The sequence below is a fragment of the Electrophorus electricus genome, chromosome 1 (genome assembly GCF_041902795.1).
Source record: "Electrophorus electricus isolate QZ-2024a chromosome 1, ASM4190279v1, whole genome shotgun sequence".
Taxonomy (NCBI): Eukaryota; Metazoa; Chordata; class Actinopteri; order Gymnotiformes; family Gymnotidae; genus Electrophorus; species Electrophorus electricus.
This window is the reverse complement of record NC_137497.1, coordinates 1,792,501-1,811,727: the sequence shown is the minus strand read 5'-3', so window position 1 is coordinate 1,811,727 and position 19,227 is coordinate 1,792,501. Positions and strand designations below refer to the sequence as shown.

Genomic DNA, 19,227 nt, shown 5'->3' with positions numbered 1-19,227 from the left:
CTCATTCCTCAGTGATTGGAGCATTAGCTGTCAGTTAAAGATGTAGAATCTTATTTTTATGTTATATAAATGGTATACTGGACGTCAGCTGCTGTATTCTTCTTTTTTTGAGTAGTCTGATCATTTCAACCATTTACAGATTCTTTAGGTAAATAATTTGTAGTCCTTCTCTAAGCAGCGCTGATGACAGCAGGTTGTTCTGGTGGAGCGGACGCCATCACAAGCAGATGTTATGCTGCACTCAGAGCTACCATGAAGTGAGAAACCTCACACTGTAAAGTGTCTGTTGATCTGCACTTTATCAGTTGATACCACACCCCCCATGTCAGATACTGCGACCTGTACGAGGGTAAGGACGGGGAGAAGAAGAGGTAGGTAGTGAATTCACGCATGACAAACAGAGCAGCGACCGCCTCCCCATCTGTGCCTGCTCCGGCACCAGCGCTCCATCTTGCAGGTGTGTGCGTGCAGCCGAGCTGCTGGCTGTGTCCTTGGAACTGGACACTGAAGGTGAGTTGTCTTGCTGAATGGACTGAGACTGCTCAGTGGCCCAGCGTCAGCCGCCTTGTCAAGGCCGTCTCCCTGGAGCTTTGTCGGCTTCACATGGCTGGTCAGACCATCGCTGGCATCAGCGTGAACAGGTGTGCTGCCGTCACGAGGGACTGCGGTGTCATCAGGGACGTAGTCCCGGGCAGCCACAGTCTCATGGCCTGGACCCGAATTCAACTTTGAGCACAGCAGGTTTCGTGAGGTGCACTTCTGCACAGCAGCAGCGGGGGAAACTGTGGCGCAGCGGATGGAGGAGATGAAGAGAGGAGATGCTGGACAGGGTCAGTGATCTGCTGACCACCCCACTCACCCCATTGTAAATAGTTGTTTAATACTATAAAGTGAATGAGCTCTGTTTAATACTGCATTCTACTTCACATAGTGAATGAGCGCTGATTAATACTGCATTCTACTTCACAAAGTGAATGAGCTCTGATTAATACTGCATTCTACTTCACAAAGTGAATGAGCTGTTTAATACTATATTATACTTCACAAAGTGATTGAGCTCTGATTAATACTGTATTCTACTTCACAATGAGAATGAGTACTGTTTAATACTATATTATACTTCACAAAGTGATTGAGCTCTGATTAATACTGTATTCTACTTCACAATGTGAATGAGCTCTGTTTAATACTATATTATACTTCACAAAGTGAATGTGCACTGTATTATATATTATATTATACTTCACATAGTGAATGAGCTGTTTAATACTATATTATACTTCACAAAGTGATTGAGCTCTGATTAATACTGTATTCTACTTCACAATGAGAATGAGTACTGTTTAATACTATATTATACTTCACAAAGTGAATGTGCACTGTATTATATATTATATTATACTTCACATAGTGAATGAGCTGTTTAATACTATATTATACTTCACATAGTGAATGAGCTGTTTAATACTATATTATACTTCACAAAGTGAATGAGCACTGATTTCACTGTTTTACTGTATTTTACTTCTCACAAAGTTATTCTGCTTTGTACTTCGCAAAGTGAACGAGAACTGATTTATTCTGCATTCTTTTGCACAAAGTGAATGGGCACCGATTTAAAATGCTTTAATAAAGTAAATAAATAACTTGTTGGTAATTAGACACACTCATCAAAAGGTGCACTTGTTATTTTGAGTGATATTATTTATTTATTAGCTGTAGTCAGATAAGCTCTGGTGTATTAGCAGCAGAGGGAAGGTATTTATGGGTTTAAGTTGTATACAAGGTCATAGGGACCATAAGGCACAGAGCTGGTTGGGAGCAGGTGGAGATTATCCAACTGCTACAAGTGGTCATAAATTCTACTGATACAAGAGTAATCTTTTATGACAAAGCACTCCCCCTGGTGGTTGTACAGTGGAACTGGTCTTTGTCTTGTAGAATATCTTTCATAAGTTTGCTTCAGAATCTCTGACATGTTAAAGCCCTTGTTTAAGTGGCTCTTATAGTTCTTTATACACTGCAGAGAACACTCTAGAAATTTCATCCAGCTCCAGATCCTCATCTTTTACATCAGTTACCTTAAAGTCTCTCTCCCCCCCGTCTCTCTCTCTCTCTCGCTCTCTCTCTCTCTCTCTCTCTCTCTCTCCCCCTCTCTCTCTCTCCCCCCTCTCTCTCTCTCACTTTTGCAGCTGTTGACAACCTGTTTAAATACAGTTATGGCGTATGTGCACTGTTATCACTTGGTGTTGGCACTAATGGATATGTAGATGTCAGAGTGATTGCAGATGTGTCTTATTATTGGTCTTATTTTGGCACCAATATATTTTACCTGGTTTGTCAGTGACAGACACTTCTGACCTTTTTTAGAAAATGCCAGTAACTCAGATACCACAGATGCAAATTAAAATTAATAAAAGAGTGTTTACAGGGAAAAGAGGTTTAACATTGAATTAGATATATTAATTACAGAAAACATGCCGGTCATGCCGAAGGTCATGGAACAGGACGCACAGACTCTCTTGACGTGGACAAACATTTATTTACATAAAACATAAAGACTACAGTGGCACTACCATATAACACAAACAGTGAACACAGAGACACTTAACACTAATGATTTTTAACATTAACACAAGCTAGACAAACATGGTTACGAATGTTACATTTAGACAATAACTCACAAACAACACGCTACATCAACAATGACCAACAACACTGCACACACTGACGCGGGTTTAAATACACAAAGACAAGGTGCTTATGTGTGTAGGTGTGGTTACAAACAAAGATCCTCCCATTGCATGAGGAGGGCCAAACCACGTGACTCGCAATAGGCGAGCGTTCCGTTACAGAACCTCCTCCCAATGGGCGTGGCTACCGATGTGTCCTTCCAGTGAATGCGAGCCTCAGGACGCCGTGTACGTGTACACAGAAACACACAGCACAGCAGTGCCCGGTGCCCACCCATTACCAGGCGGGCCAGGTTCCTCCAACAAGGGAGACGTTGTGGCGAGAGGGACAAACGCAGCTTCCCTGGTTGCGCCTGTAGACGTACCAAAGGCGCAAACACAAACAAACAATAGCGCCCACATACAGACATATAAGGCACTGCGACGTGGTGCTTGTTGCCTGCGCAGGCGCCCTGAACGTGTCTGTGGCCTCAATGGACACGCGGGGTGCATGTCCGCCCCGTTCCAGACGTGCTACCTCCCCCAACGGTCCTCCTCTCGCCTGCCGCTCTAGGATCGTCCCAGAGGCGGGTTGCCTCCGGGGCTTTGGGCAGACCCCTCTAGTCTCGCTGGCGAGTCCACTGAAGGGAAGAGACTCTGGCTTCAGCTCTGCCCACTGGAGATCCTCATGGGTTCACCCAACCGCCCTCTTTCTGGTTGTTCGGTCCTCCTCGGCCCAGGCTCAATAGCCCTAGGCCCACCCAAGAAATTCCTGGGGATTTTCCCCTCCACTTCCGGAGTGGACACTGACACCAGTCACAGCCCTCTCCCCAATCTCCTTGGATCCAGGCAGCAGAGTGGGAGTGCCTACGCACCTCCCGTTAGGAAGTCTGTCTTTAGCCGAAGGAGATGGCGTCCTGTGGTGCTTGGTCATTCTGTAACGCGTCGGCCTGTGTGCCGAAGGGCGTGGAGCAGGACGCACAGACTCTCTCGACGTGGACGAACATTTATTTACATAAAACATAAAGACTACAGTGGCACTCCCGTGTAACACAAACAGTGAACATAGAGACACTTAACACTAACAATTTTTAACATTAACACAAGCTAGACAAACATGGTTATGAATGTTACATTTAGACATTAACTCACGCCCATCCTGCTAGGAAGTCCGTCATTTGCCGAGGGAGTAAGCGTCCTTTGGTGGTTGGTCATTCTGTAACGTTGCTGCTGGCCCGAGTGCCGCAGGGTGTGGGGCAGGACACACAGACTCCCTTGACTTTGTGAAACATTTATTAATGTTAAACATGGACAACACAAGTGGCACTCACATACAACTGTAACAGTGAACATTATTAAACATGGAACACTAACGATCTACACATAATACGACAACGGTGAAAACAAATACAGACGTTACTTGCTACAGGTTTTTTTACACAAGAGACTGAAGAGACTAAGGTAGCGACAATGACCAACAATGGTGCACACAGTGACAGGGGTTTAAATACACCGATTTACACACCGAAAGATTTCAGTGGTCCATACAATCCCAAACCAGAGAAGCAAACAACTGGAGGATAACATCAGAAAAAGTGTCTGATGTTTTATTCTACCAGGGAAGCTGCATCGTCCAGAGGAACTTAGTGGACCCTACCTGCAAGACAACCTAGAACAGATGTCAAATGAGCAGTGTGACAACCATTAGCATCGCTCACAGGAGGGCTTTTTGTCTTCTGCTAGCAAAGCATTTCTTAGGGAGAAAACAGGATGACTTTCTATTTTCCTTCACTCTGCTCTAAAAAATAAAGAGGGTGTTACAATCAAGCCAACGCAGGAGGGCAGCTCGACAGCGCACCAGTATGCCGCCAAGCTGAAGACCAAAATGGCTGCCTCTGAAGGAAGGGCTGTATGGTATGAAATATGCTTCCCTCTTCAGAGGCCCACAGCATCAATTTCAGATGCCATAGTGAATTAATACTAAGCCCTCTTTAAGAATGAGTCATATATGATGTGAACTAGTGCCCCAAATACTTCTTTGTGGGATTGACACGACATGGTCAGCATGACTTTAGACTGCTGGTTTTGTTTTGTATTTTTGACATACAAGATAATTTACAAGCAGGAAGAGAAGTTTCTGAATTGGTTACTACAAACCCTGACCAAGCTGAAGTTTTTAACTGCTGATCCTAGAGCCCAGGACAGGTACAGAGACTTTTTTCCTTCAGAGCATCTATATTTGTGATGACTATGAGGATTATTTATTCAGTGTTTTTAAATGAACATTTCTTACATTTGCTATTAGAAAGTATTATAATTTAGTACAAAATGTATGTGCTACTTCTATGCCACATATTTTTTCAAGCATTACCTATAATATTGTATATGTGTAACGTGGTGGCCCGAGTGCCAAAGGGCATGGAGCAGGACGCACAAACTCTCTTGACTTTATTACACACAATGTTACGGCACTCACATATAACATGAATGATGAACATGAACATGAATACATATAACAATGACGAGACAAACCATAACCATCACGCTACACCAATAATAACCAACAGCACACAACGACAAGAGTTTAAATACACAAAGACTAACAATACAGGTGTGTGCAGGTGTGGTTACGAACAAGACCCTCCCACTTCACGTGGTGGGCCAAACCACGTGACTTTCGGGAGGTGAGCATTCCGTGACAATATGGTATACATCATTCTTATTAGGTTTTTACAGACCTTTGGCATATGTGGGGGGAAGCAGTGTGTGTGTAGAAGGCATGCTGGGCCATTTATGTGAATATGATAACAATTTGCACATGATTTGCTCTGTTTGTTACTGTTAATGCAGTCAGGATTTAAAACAATGTGTAACTTGTGGATGATACATGCTATACTGTAATTCACCATAATATTTTAATATGGAAATTGTTTGGTTTTCATCTTTCTAGGAAGTGATTTTCCATAGTGCTGGTTTCGACTGACCTGTTTTCTTAGTACATCAACATTTCATTCAGGTGATATGAAGAAACAGACAATCACGAGAGGGCTGAGAGGGTAGATAGGTTGCAAAAAGAAAGTGAAAGTGATGTGGCATTTAATAAATTGTCATCACCATGTTCAGATGAATAGTACAAACTTGTAGCTGTAAGGTGAGTGAGGTGGGGGGTGAACACACATGCAAAGTACCAGTGACTTGGACTTGAGAACGAGTAGAATCCAAAACAGGGGAAGACAAATTGAAAATGATAAACAGGACAATGTAAATAAATGACTAGTTTAATAACAGAAACACCAGGAACAATCCCAAAGGATAAGAGGTCAATTCAGGGTGAGGGTGAGCACTGGATAAATAAGGGGCTAAATATTAAAGGGAACCTACGGGAAAACAATGAAGCATAAAACTCAGAAAAACAGGGTAAAAAGCAAAGAAGGGGAGTACAAAGAACTGGGTTACTCAACTAGGTAAACAATGACCAAGACTAAATTACAGGTAACAAATATACAAGGACAACCAAACACTTGTATGAGTTAACTAAAGGGAAAGAAACCTAAAGGGAGCAAAGCGACGAGGACAGAGAGTAGACTACGATGTGGGATGATAGATCAGGAAAGAAACTTAGGAGAGTACACAGAAATAAGGTATAGCGGGCAGGAGAGCAGAATCAACTTAACGAACATGAACTGGGAAGGCTAAACCGACAAAGAAGATAACAAGAACAAGAGAGAACACTAACAGGAGAATGAAAATAGTAAATGGAGAGAGTAACTTAATTTGAAACACAAAGAACGAGTACAGTGTAACCATAAGCGAGGCAGAGTCAGAACATCAAAAACACATAGACACAGAAATGGAATTAGAAATGACCAACCAGCCGAAGATGCAGTGACACGGTTTAAATATACAAAGCTAACAAGACTATAAACAAGGAGCAGGTGAAAACAATGACGGGCGTTGAAAACAAACCAGGAGGTGGAGAAAACGAAACTAAGGACTGGAACACACGGAAGAGATTATGAAGCCAGGGAAACAGGAGAACCTCTGGTCCGCAAACATGACAGTAGCGCATTCAGTCAATGTTTCCACTGACATCACTGAGTACCACGGACAGTGACACTGCCATAGTGGACCTCCAACAAACTAAACAGAGAAAGAGAGAGAGAGAGAGAGAGAGAGAGAGAGAGAGAGAGAGAGAGAGAGAGAGCGAGAGAGAGAGGGGCTCTCATGTCACTGCTGCATGAGCCAGTACTCCTCAAAAAGCACAATGCTGCCTCTATAGACATCTACCTTGGAGCACTCTACTCACTGCAGTGATAGCAGGAGCTAGCTTTTTGATAGCAGGTGACTCAGGAATGGAGCTGGTACAGATGTGGCCTGCAACCTACAGATCAACGCTGGACCCTGCTCTTCAAGAAAATGAGCTTCAGCATCTCAGTAAACAGATTTGGTTTTTGTTGGGTTAAAAACATTTTCTTTATCAAGCTGAACTCAGTGTCTCTGCAGGCCAAAGTTAAAATGGAACAGATTTGTTATAGAGGCGATAAATAATGAAAATGCCTCAGAGAGAGAGAGACAGAGAAAGAATGTACTCAATAAACCTCTCGGTCCATGCTTTTACTATTACTAGTGAATTACTTTTCATTTCCTACTCTGGGTCCAGTTCAGACAGAGCACCATGTGTGTATAGCATCTAGCACCAAGGGGTTATTGAGCTGGTCCTTTCTAAGTTATGAAAGATCCATTGATGAGACTGGTTGTATGCTGGGCTAGATGGAAAACTGTATTGTTTTTGCCATGGTTTTAAAATGATGTGCAGTGAAATGTACTCCTGGGTCAAATTGCTTAGATATAGTATGACTCATCTGATTCGGACCCAGATAAGTCAAAACAAGGACTTGGGCAAGTGTTTAGGGCTCTAGGTCTCTGGTGATAAATATCTGGGTCAGCCCATTTAACAGAGTGTGTGAAGCTTTTCATTAACTTTTTATTGCTTATTGGTCAACGTGTATTGTCTTTTCTTACCACTCAGTTTTAAAAATCAACAAATAGGACAGAACAAAACATTATTTTTATGCTATGGTCAACTAGTGTTTACTGGCAAACCCAAGAAATTGGTTAGAGTGGGGATGGTTTTGAATTAGTATCAGCATAAATTAGCGGAACATAGATGTTTGTAAACTTTTGGATTCGCCTGTCTACTGAAGTTTTAGATGAAGAATCTCCCTCCTTAAATGTCACATATCTGTTCTTCAGTCATTTGTGGCCTTTAGAAAGGCTCCGTTAATTACAGCTATAATAGTGTTCATGCCTGTGTTGAATCGCACGATGTCTGGCACAATTCAACTGTGGAACTAGGTAGAGAGAATCTGACTGGCAGTACATTGGAAAGGTTTGATGCATATCCCATAGTCATAAAGCCTTAAATGAAGATGAAGGCTAAGAGAGCAAAAGTTATGTAACTCTTCAAACATGAATACTAAATGTACAATTCTGGGAAATCATGTCAAATTCCATTATACTGATGTGTTTATTTGATTCACTAGAAGACAACGAATGACTTGTGTTTGGAACATAGTCTTCCTTCCCAAAGTTATATTGACTTCTTATACTGACATTTTTTAAACATGTACAGACAATTTTCCCTGGAAAGTAACATATACACACAGACAGACACACACACACACACAGACACATATATCAGAGATTTTGTCAATGTTCAAATATAAAAGGCACAGCACTATTTTCAAATATAACAGTGTAGTGTTTTTATTTTAGCTCTGCACAAAGAGTATACAGCATGTATGTGTAAATACGTGTACAAATGTGTGTTCAACTGTATTTTACACAATGCCACAGTGGCCTGCTCTACTTCAGCTTGCTCTTTACTGCGCTACACTTCACAGAGAGCTTTTCATGCTGACTCTTCAGAATGTCTAGTTGGCTCTGCAGGTCCTTGCACACATCCTTCACCTTCTCAAAATCTTGGAGCAGCGCAGGTTGTCTGCACACAGCTTGTCCTTAGCTATCATTACCCCTGCCAGAGCTTTCAGCTTGTTGCCGATCATTACCTTTATCTTGGCCAGATCGGCTAGTTTGGCCTGGATCTCCAGCTCCACAAAGTTGATTGTTTCCTTGAGAAGTGACTGAAACTGAGAGTGGAGGTACACAACACTGAGATTATTTTCTATGCCTTCAAGACTCTACTGTGTAATACATCTTCCCATCCTACTCTGTGGTAATACATTTACTGCATTTTCAGTTGTAAATGGGGGCTCGAAATTTCCAAGGTTTGTGGTGGGATTTATGGGATGGGTGTTGTTATGTTTTCACTTCTACTGGCTATCCAAAAAGTCAACAAAAGTTGCCCCTACATTAGTCTTAATCTACTGAGTTTAATAGGACATCATACCTCTCTAGTGCTGGTAATTCCTTTCTTTATTTGAATAATCTCCTCTTTATACTCCATGATCAGAGTCTTATAATTCTCATTTTCAAACTTCAGTTTTTCACCTACAGTTCTCCAATAGTTTCTTCCTGGCTTTGTACCCTCATCTGCAGCGCAAGGTTCCGTATTTTTGCAGCAGTGAGCTTTTTCTCAGTCTTCTGCTCAGCTGCAAGGAGCCATTTCACCTCAACAAGAGCTGCCCTCTTCCCCAGCCACCGGGTGAGAGCCGCAACAGATACATCTTGCATCATCATGATGAAGGCTTGATATTCACAGTCCTACTGCTTCTTCTTCTCCTGGCACTGGGGCCGGAGTTCTTCAGCTTGCTGCTGGATTTGCACTGCGACTGCAACTTTAGGTTCTCTAGAATTTTCAGATGGTCCTTGTAGCCATGGCGACTCCGCCTTGTACACACGGGCATTACCACATTTTCCCTTTCCAAACAGTCAGCTATTATCATCTGCTGCTCGCTGCTCAACTGGTAGAGTTCATCCCTCTCTGACAGGAGGCTCTGCAGAAGCACTTGGTGTTCCTTATACTCAGCTTCAAGGTTACAACTCTCCATCTCCAGCTGTCATGAAATCCATCCAGACCAGGCTTCTGTAGCTGTTCATCTGAACCTAAAATTACGGGGCAGAGTTATACTAAAGAATCATCCAGTTCTATTAGTTAACAGATGGCAACAGCTGATTTTGTCCTCCTGGAACTGAGCTATGTTCAGCTGAGAAGGCTCTGTTTAAAAATATATTACAGCCATTAAAATGAAACCATATGTTAAAAACCAACAGGAATGAATTGGAATGTAATTTTCTCTGGAATGTATAGACTTTATAGTTCTTTACCTTTTTTTTCTCTGAAATGGTAGTGGATGGCCACCATTGATTGGAGGTAGAACAAGTGGAGCAAAATGTGTGCTGTCTCTAGTTTCTGGACTGTGCACACCCACATCAAGAGCCTAAACAAAGTATACAAGGTTTTTTTCCACACTAGAATCTACATACTGACACACAAACACACATAACCATACACAACCTTCCATAAGGCCAAACAACTTTTTATTAAAACGTACTTAAAATGTATTTCTATTTTTTCCATTCTTGAGGCAGCAGTACAAATATTTTTAAGGTATCCCATAGAATGTAAAGACTCAAAAACACATGCGCCTACATTTCAGCTTTTAAATAAATTATGGATACAAATATCTGAACATTGTTTGCTTTCTGAGCACTGTGGTTTGGTCTTATTGGTGGCAGCTTTGTGCAGCCACCTTTCTGCTTTTCCATATCTACTGGCACCTCTCGTCTTTTGATGTGAATTCTAAAGATCGATAAGCCTTTTATTTTGGGGGGAACAGACCTCAGCCAATTACAATAAGCAGCACCTAAGCAAATGTGTACCATGGGAATGGTGAAGCTAGCACAGTACAGCAGCTAATATTAGCTAACCAGTTAGCTAGATTGTAGCATACTTTTTAAACCTTCTAGTTTAAAATATTTTAACCTTAGTACAGGTGGAGTGTGGACAAACACTAGCTAGCTACAAATCACTTACACAGCAGCGTGTGATTGGCTGCGCCAGTACCCGCTCCTATTGCCTTAACAGCCTTATGAATATTCAGGAACTTTCCACAGCTCTCTCTGACCTCAGTGAGAAAGCCTCCTTCCTATTGGCTGTGCCAGTTCTCTGTATGACGCAGAGGTGTTTTGAATATTCATAGTGGTTTTAGAAGAAACCCTCTGATACAGATAGAAATAGAAATAGAGTTTACTGCTGTGTATATACCCTCCGAACACTATATTCTAAATATCTACTGCTGTGTAGAGTGTAACGGTAATTTGTGTACTGTCCCTTTAAGTTGCGTTTTACGTAAAATGCGTGTGCATGTATGCCACGCAGAAGAGGACTTTTTGTTGTACTGTACATGACGGACCATACTGGACCCAACACTTCTTTTGTTCTTAATTTAATTCCTCTATTGACGTGTTTATGAGTTTTGGACATTTCTACAGTTCATGTATGCACTGTCAACAGGATTACAAGAGCAAGCCTATGTCACATATTGAATAAACTGACAAGATTACTCCAAAACTGAGTTGAGTCTGACTTGCGTCTCCTCCACGTGCTTCACAGCCTTCTCTCTACCAGTTCCAAAGCTCTCTGCTAATCTGGGTTGGAGTATAATGTAAATAGGATTAACTCCAAACGCTACAAGAGGCACCTCATGGTTGCATAGTTAGAGTCCATTCTGCCACCATCCACATTTTTAGACATTTTCCAGCTCTTTATCAGTGGTTTGCTTCTGACCAAACGACTGCAGCTACCAAGATATTTTGGGTGGCTGACCACTATGCAGTGACATTGACATGCTGGAAATCTCCAGCCACCCTGCTGGGCACGGCACACTTGCAACACTCACTATCTCAGTGCCTCCACTGTGCCGATGCTTTGAAAGTATATGTTCCATGCTAATAACTCTGAAAAATGTACAACTTATTTAATTAGTCTACTATTGCATATTGAAGACTGTACAGCCAACAGTGCATGGGTATGCTCAAATGAAATGTGGCCAGAGTTCCTCAGTGTGTTGAAGGTTTATGAAGAGTAACATTAACATCTCAGGAAATGTTTGAGATACCATGCTTGTCCCTGGTCTAATTCTCTCACAAGCAAATATATTAATAAAGCACAACTAAAGCAAAGGCAGAATTTTGGGAACTGTTAGTGAAAGACAACAGAGTAGCATACAAGGATAGAAGAACAACATAAGAGAAAAAATGAATGTATATATCACTATCCTAAGACCCTTTAAACACAAGAAATACTGAGAGCTAAAACTAATACATCCATATGTTGTTCATTTATTGCCTCATCAAAAAACAGGCCAACACCAGGATGTTATTACAAGATGGCGCTGGTGAGGTCGGCTGCCGTCACGACTGCTCCGTCCACACCTGGCACTTTTTTCACTATTTTTTTCACTCTTTTCACTATCTCTGTCATCTCTAAAACCCTCCTCTCTGCATCATAACGTGCATCTCATACAGCAGAGATGCTCTTATTTCTCTTGATCTACATAACACTCACCTCAAGCCGTCTCTAACCCCGGACCCAAGATGGCCGACGGAGATCCTGAGGGAGAACAAAGGATGTGATGCGAGTAAATGGCCTCGAAGAAAGCAAGCTGGCATCAGGAACAGGCTGAGGGCTCGGGCACACCGAGCTCCCTTACCTAGCATCCTGCTAGCCAACGTCCAGCCTCTGGACAACAAGCTCGACAACCTCCAGGTCCGTCCAGTTCCAGAGGGACATTCGGGACTGCAACCTACTCTGCTTCACCGAATCATGGCTGAACCCAGCGGTACCAAGCCAAGCTACCGCATGGACAGGACGGCAGATTCGGGGAAGTCGAGAGGCGGTGGAGTGTGTGTGATGGTAAACAACAGCTGGTGCAACGATGTCAGTGTTGTTACTCTTGCCCGCTCCTGCTCATCCAACCTGGAGCTGCTCGCCCTCAAGTTTCGTCCCTTCTACATTCCTCATGAGTTCACCTCGGTCATCGTCGACACTGTGTACATTCCACCTCAGGCCAACCCAGACATTGCACTGTGTGAACTTCATGAGGCTCTCACACAGTTTCAGGTACAACACCGGGATGCTGCACTTATCCTGGTCGGGGATTTCAACAGTGCTAACCTCAAGCGTGCAGTGTCCAACCTTTACCAGCACGTAACCTTCCCCACCAGGGGAAATAGGACACCAGACCACTGCTACACCCCATACAAGGACAGCTACAATGCACGAGCTCATCCACCATTTGGTGAGTCGGACCACACCGCCATCTTCCTCATACCAAAATATAAACAAAGGCTGAAACGGCAAACTCCGGTTCAGAGGGAGGTCGCGCACTGGACAGACCAATCGGTGGCCGCTCTGCAGGATGCTCTGGATGACGTGGACTGGAACATGTTCCGGCGCTGCACTGATGATGTCAGCAAGTATACGGAAGCAGTAGTAGGGTTTATTGGGAAACTGGTGGATGATACGATCTCAAAAGCCACCATCAAGATGTTTCCCAACCAGACGCCCTGGGTGGACAAAACCATCTGCGAGGATCTGAACTCTCGCACTGCTGCCTACAACATGGGGATCATCAGCGGGAACATGGATGAGTACAAGTCTGGGGCATACGGAGTGCGCAGGTGGTGAGAGAGGCGAAGTGGTGCTACGGGAGGAAACTAGAATCACAGTTCCAGCAGAGTGGCTCTAGATTCCTGTGGCAGGGGCTACGGATAATCAGGGATTACAAGAGCCCACCCTCCAGACTGATGACCAGGGACTAGATAGCATCTGCTGTAGAGTCCTCAAAGCATGTGCATACCAGCTAGCCCCGGTATTTACCGACATCTTCAACTTCTCCCTGATGCTTGGTATTGTCCCATCCAGCTTCAAGCGATCCACCATCGTCGCTGTCCCAAAGAAATCTCGACCTTCCGGCCTCAACAACTACCGCCCTGTTGCCCTCACATTGGTCGTGATGAAGTGCTTTGAAAAGCTGGTCAGAGACTTCATCACCTCTTCACTGCCAGCCTCCATGGACCCACTGCAGTTTGGATACAGCCACAACCGCTTCACTGATGATGCAATTACACATCTGCTTCAGACCATACTGACCCACCTGGACAAAGGGAGGGGTAATTATGTTAAAATGCTGTTTGTTGACTACAATTCAGCATTTAACACTATCATCCTCTCCCTACTAACTACTAAGTTGGAGGATCTAGGACTGCATCCATCCCTGTGTGACTGGATCTCCAACTTCCTAACAGACAGACCACAATTAGTACAGGTGGGCAAATGCGTCTCATGCACCCTCCCCCTCAGCACTGGAGCTCCTCAGGGTTGTGTCCTAAGCCCCCTGCTCTACTCACTGTACACCCACGACTGCGTGGCCACTTCCAGCTCTACCATCATTGTCAAGTTCGCTGACGATACCGTTGTCATGGGCCTGATCTCGGAAAACAACGAGAGGGCCTACCTGGAGGAGAAAATAATCTCCTCCTACACATCAGCAAGACAAAGGTGCTGATTGTGGACTGCAGCAAGAAGCAGGAGTGGCACTATCAACCTCTGAGGATCAACGGAACCACAGTGGAGAGAGTTGACAGTTTCAGGTACCTCGGAGTTCACATCTCGCAGGACCTGTCCTGGTCCCACCACACCAACTCCCTGGCAAAGAAGGCTCGTCAGCATCTTTACCAACTCAGACACCTAAGAGACTTCAGACTGCCCTCCAAGGTGCTTCTACACCTGCACTATCGAGAGCATCCTCACGGGGAAAATCACAGTCTGGTTTGGGAACAGCACCAAGCAGGACAGACAAGCACTCCAGAGGGTGGCGCATTCAGCAGAGCGCATCACTCATACGGAACTTCCTGACCTGCAGACCATCTACTACAAGCGGTGCCAGACCAAGGACCCCACCCATCCCAACAATAGTCTCTTCTCTCTGTTGACGTCAGGGAAGTGCTTTCGCTCCCTGAAGACCAACACAGAGAGACTGAAGAGGAGTTTCTTCCCGCAGGCCATTTGGGCCCTGAATCAGGGCAACTGATGAACTGTGGGGACCACTCTGTGTACCACTCTGTGTACTGTGTAAAAAGACTGCAATAACTGTAAACTGTAAATTGTAAGAAAAACTGGAAATTCTACAGTGTCTATATACAAATATACACACACACACACACACACACATATATATATATATATATATATATATATATATATATATATATATATATAGTACACTGTGTATATATACATGTTATACAAATATTGTAATCCTTGCATCTCTCCTCAGCTCGAACAGAACAGTCACAAAGGCATTTCACTGCAAGTTAGACCATGTATGATTATGTACGTGACAAACTTTGAAACTATTTTATTCACCTTCCCACAATAGGAAATGTTATGAGTAGCTAAGAAAGTGATCGCAAGATATGTTTAATTAAATAATCTAAAGAACACATTTATTTTAGATTTTCATTGTGTGCGATAAAGGAGCAAGAAAGCTTCTCCCTAGGGATGATGACGACACAAGATGTAGTCTCGCGCGGAAGCCTTCAGTGCGGATGTGGGACGTGCATCAGATGTTACGACCACAAAACGGGGTTTACCGCACAAGAGTGTTTACCACAAGTGAGGATTTCCTGTGTACAGGTGTTAACCACACAGGTATTTAACTAAAGATTCACAGCTGGATCACACCTCAGCTTGTGTGGGTTGATCTGCTTTGATCCACCAGACGGTGAGCAGCTGATATGTTTACATATAAAACGTTGGCTTGGGATTCGGTCCGCTGACCTAAGGTCGGGCCTGTATGTTATGTAGAAGCTAGCTTACTGTCTAAGTAATGAAATGGAATTCCAACAGTTACGATTTATCTTTATTTTGTGTAAACACATCCGTTAGTTTGCTGAATGCCCGCTAACTCTCAGAAATTTTCTCATTCTGGGTCCGTGCTTGTTAGCTAGCTCTCCTAGCTTCGCTAACGTCTGTAGCTACAACGCTAGCTAGGTTAACTGGAAATGTAGCCTATCGGAGTATGATGGTTATTTCTACATGGGATCATCAATTCCCCAGAAATGATGTTTAGATCCATGTGGCTTGTTACATATGAAAGATAAATGCTTTAATCCATATTCACCTTGTAGCGCTATTTCTGCTAAGTTAGCAACAGCTATCGGGCCTACATCAGCTCTCCTTCCATAACACAACATCAATAGTCACGAAGAGGAGTGTTTGTGCTCTTATAGACGTTAATCTAAGAAGTGTGAGGCCTTCTGCACTAATGCTTGTGCTTGATCAGTGTCTCATCCTTCACGCATTATGATGACTGTTCAGATACTTTAAACCAGATCCATGTAGAGAGAGATCTCGGAAGTTATCATCAAATATTAGCAGTGCAGTTGTACACAAAAGTCGAAACTGACCAATTTTGCTTTTCACAAAGTTTACTGCCTCAGTTTATTAGATGTTTATATGGTACAGCTAAGTACAATTAAGCATTTCAGACTAATGTTTCACCTTGGCATGCTGGATATTAGCTTCTGGGCAAAGTCTTGACTGATGGCAACCCATTCTTGCCTAATCAGTGCTTGGAGTTGATCACAATTTCTGCATTTGTCCACCTTCTTTTTGAGGATTGACCACAGGCAAAATTTTGAGCAAACCCACTCCCTTGGATGAGAAGCAACCCCATACATGAATGGTGTCAGGATGCCTCACTGTTGGCATGACACAGGACTGATGGTAGCGCTCATCTTTTTTCTCCAGACAATCATTTGTCTAGATGTCCCAAACAGTCTGAAGGGGGCTTCATCAGAGAAAATAACTTTACCCCAGTCATCTGCCGTCCAATCCCTATACTTCCTGCAGAATATCAGTCTGTCCTTGATGTTTTTCTGGGAGAGAAGTGGCATCTTTGTGGCCCTTCTTGACACCAAGCCATTCTCCAAAAGCCTTCACCTCACTGTGTGTGCAGATGCACTCACACCTGCATTCTGCCATTCCTGAGCAAGCTCTGCACTGGTGGTGACCTGATCTTGTAGCTACATCCTCCTTAGGAGATGGTCCTGGCACTTGCTTGACTTTGAGTGCTCTGAAGCCTTCTTCACTGCAATTGAACCTCTCTCCTTGAAGTACTTGATTCAATAAATGGTTGATTTAGGTGCTGTCTTAAAAGCAGCAATTTCCTTGTCTTTGAAGACCTTTTGTTGCAATGCAATGATAAATATACGTGTGAAAACACCCAGTTAACATAATAATAAACAGTTAGCTACCCAGCTCAAATAATTTGGGTTTGGTGCTTCTAACAGTAATGTAATAAATATAGCTAACTAACCATAAACCTGACATCGTGTGTGACCTGTTTAACACAACAATGTCAGCTGAACAAGGTTAATTCAGATATGTGGCTGCGAACGTTATCTTCTATTTGTTCAGCTAGCGCTAGCTAGTAATATAGTAAACCAATGTTAACTGTGTAGATAGCTCGCATAGGCTAATATTGATGAATATTAGGACAGCTACACGGTTATCTTAAGTCTAACTAACCTAGATAAGCTACCAATATTCAGCAGAGTTCCGAGTAAACGTTACTTTGTTTCCTGGCTAGGATAGCTTAGCTAGGCTAGCTAGCTTTTCTTATACAGGCCAGGCGCTAACATGGCTAAGATATTTACGACGGGCTGATTAGTTAAAGTTACGTATCGTGTCTAGATATCTAACCACAGTTACAGCGGTTGTCCGGCAGCTCTACCTCCACTGTCCTCGGCCAGGGGCAGTGAGGTCCGAGGCTGTCTGAGGGGTTCCCGCTGGCTGAACATGGACACACAGGCGTCCCCGCGTCCTAGCTCGGGCTGTGGGCCAGTGTCCCCCGGGCCAGGACCGCTCGACGCTGCCCGGGTCCTGCCAGCGCCGGGCGCCCTGTCGAAACGCTCCGTCATCACTCGATAAAGACGTCTGACTGTACATTATACAGACTATCTGTCGATAAAGTCGAGCCGTCAAATGCGAAGTATTATCTATATGACCAAACGCTACACACCATCTCTCTCTCATATTTAGCTGCCACGCTAACGCTTGCTAGCTCATTAGCTGTTGTCTGGTGAGGCCTGTCAGCCCGTTTTCTTGCTCTAGTTTGTCTTTAGCAGGTCCGTTACGAACACCGACACCTGTCCCGCACGCAGTCACTGTTTAATGCAACTAGTTCAGACTATTATAGAGCTTCAAGTAGCGATATATAGTCAACTGAATAGACATTTAACAGCATATTCCCATCCCATTACTCCAAATTCCTACAGTAAAAACAATACAATGTCATAATCTTAATATGTTGCAGTGTTTTCCAAGTATATCACAGAGTGAACTGATAATTTGATTTGTTTTTTCATGTAATTTCAAAAATATATAATAGTGAACTGATTAGCTATTTGCACAATATTGCTCTATATTTTATCCACCTTCCCACATTAGGAAATCTTATGAGTAGCTAAGAAAGTGATCTTTATAAATGTAGTGGATTTAACAGAAAAAAAGGAAGGTTTGAATTTCCAAAAAATAAGATTTCTCTTCTACATATCCTCCTGACTACCAGAGGAAAAAAAGTCTCCTATTTCATTTTTTTTTTACTTCCCCATTTGTTTGGAAGGTAATGAGCATACTGAAAATATTTTGGTTTTTTTTAATGTTTTTTAAAAAAAATATATAATGTGTGCACTACAGTGGACATCTGAGCACACTACCTATGAAACTGAATCATAATCAGTAAATCAATCCCAAAGAAAATACCAAGTTGTCATAATATTTATGATGAAAACTACCAACAGTTGAGCTAATCTATATGTAACTCTTTTCTAGTGTATGTCTAGTGTTTGTATTTTGATATTATGGAGTTATGTTTATGGAGTACGATATTTCAAAAAGCAATTCCCTTTCTTTGAAACACAGAGGAAGATCTTGCACTTTGTACACATCACATACGTTTTGCTGTTGCAACCAGACCTGCGACACATTGATGCATGTGTTTCATCCACCATCTTTGGGAGATGGATGGCCTCATAGTGTCTCAAAGCTGCATTTGGCTGAGGTTTTCACTGTTGATGTGGGGGAGTGTCGTCTTCACTCTCACTAGAGATTCCTACTTGGACCTGAGTAATCATCTGCTCACCAAGGAGCAATTTGAATTCAAGGAACTGCAGTGGTTTCTTTCCCAGAACTTAGCAGTCAGTCAGCCTTATACTGAAGCCATGCACTGGTGATTGCCAAATCAAAAAAGTGGAAAATTGTATGCACTGTCCATTTCTGAGTGCAAGTGGCCATCCTATAGAAACTTAGCAACTGGTTAACTGGTTTGTTGTCAAACCACTTGACAGCAAGTTCAGGATCTCACCTGACCACCATCTCAGATGCTTCTCTTCCTTTCCTTTTGATGGCCTGATCCCCTATAATGTTACACTCCTTTGGAATTCTGTTCTTCATGAGAGTTCCTGTACCTCCCAAGCATTTCTCCATCATGGTGTCCAGGACATTTGTAAAGAACCTGTCAAAAAA

The 19,227-nt window shown here is 43.0% G+C and overlaps 1 protein-coding gene and 1 long non-coding RNA gene across 1 annotated transcript; both read right to left on the bottom strand.

Moving 5' to 3' along the window:
• Positions 1–19,227, bottom strand: part of LOC145656919 (NACHT, LRR and PYD domains-containing protein 3-like) — a 486,221-nt gene that overhangs the window by 189,607 nt on the left and 277,387 nt on the right.
• On the bottom strand, positions 5,935–17,936 carry LOC145659482 (uncharacterized). The gene is made up of 2 exons (XR_014125715.1): positions 17,435–17,936; positions 5,935–6,812 (listed from the first exon to the last, which is right to left on the bottom strand). It is a non-coding gene; the product is annotated as an uncharacterized LOC145659482 (long non-coding RNA).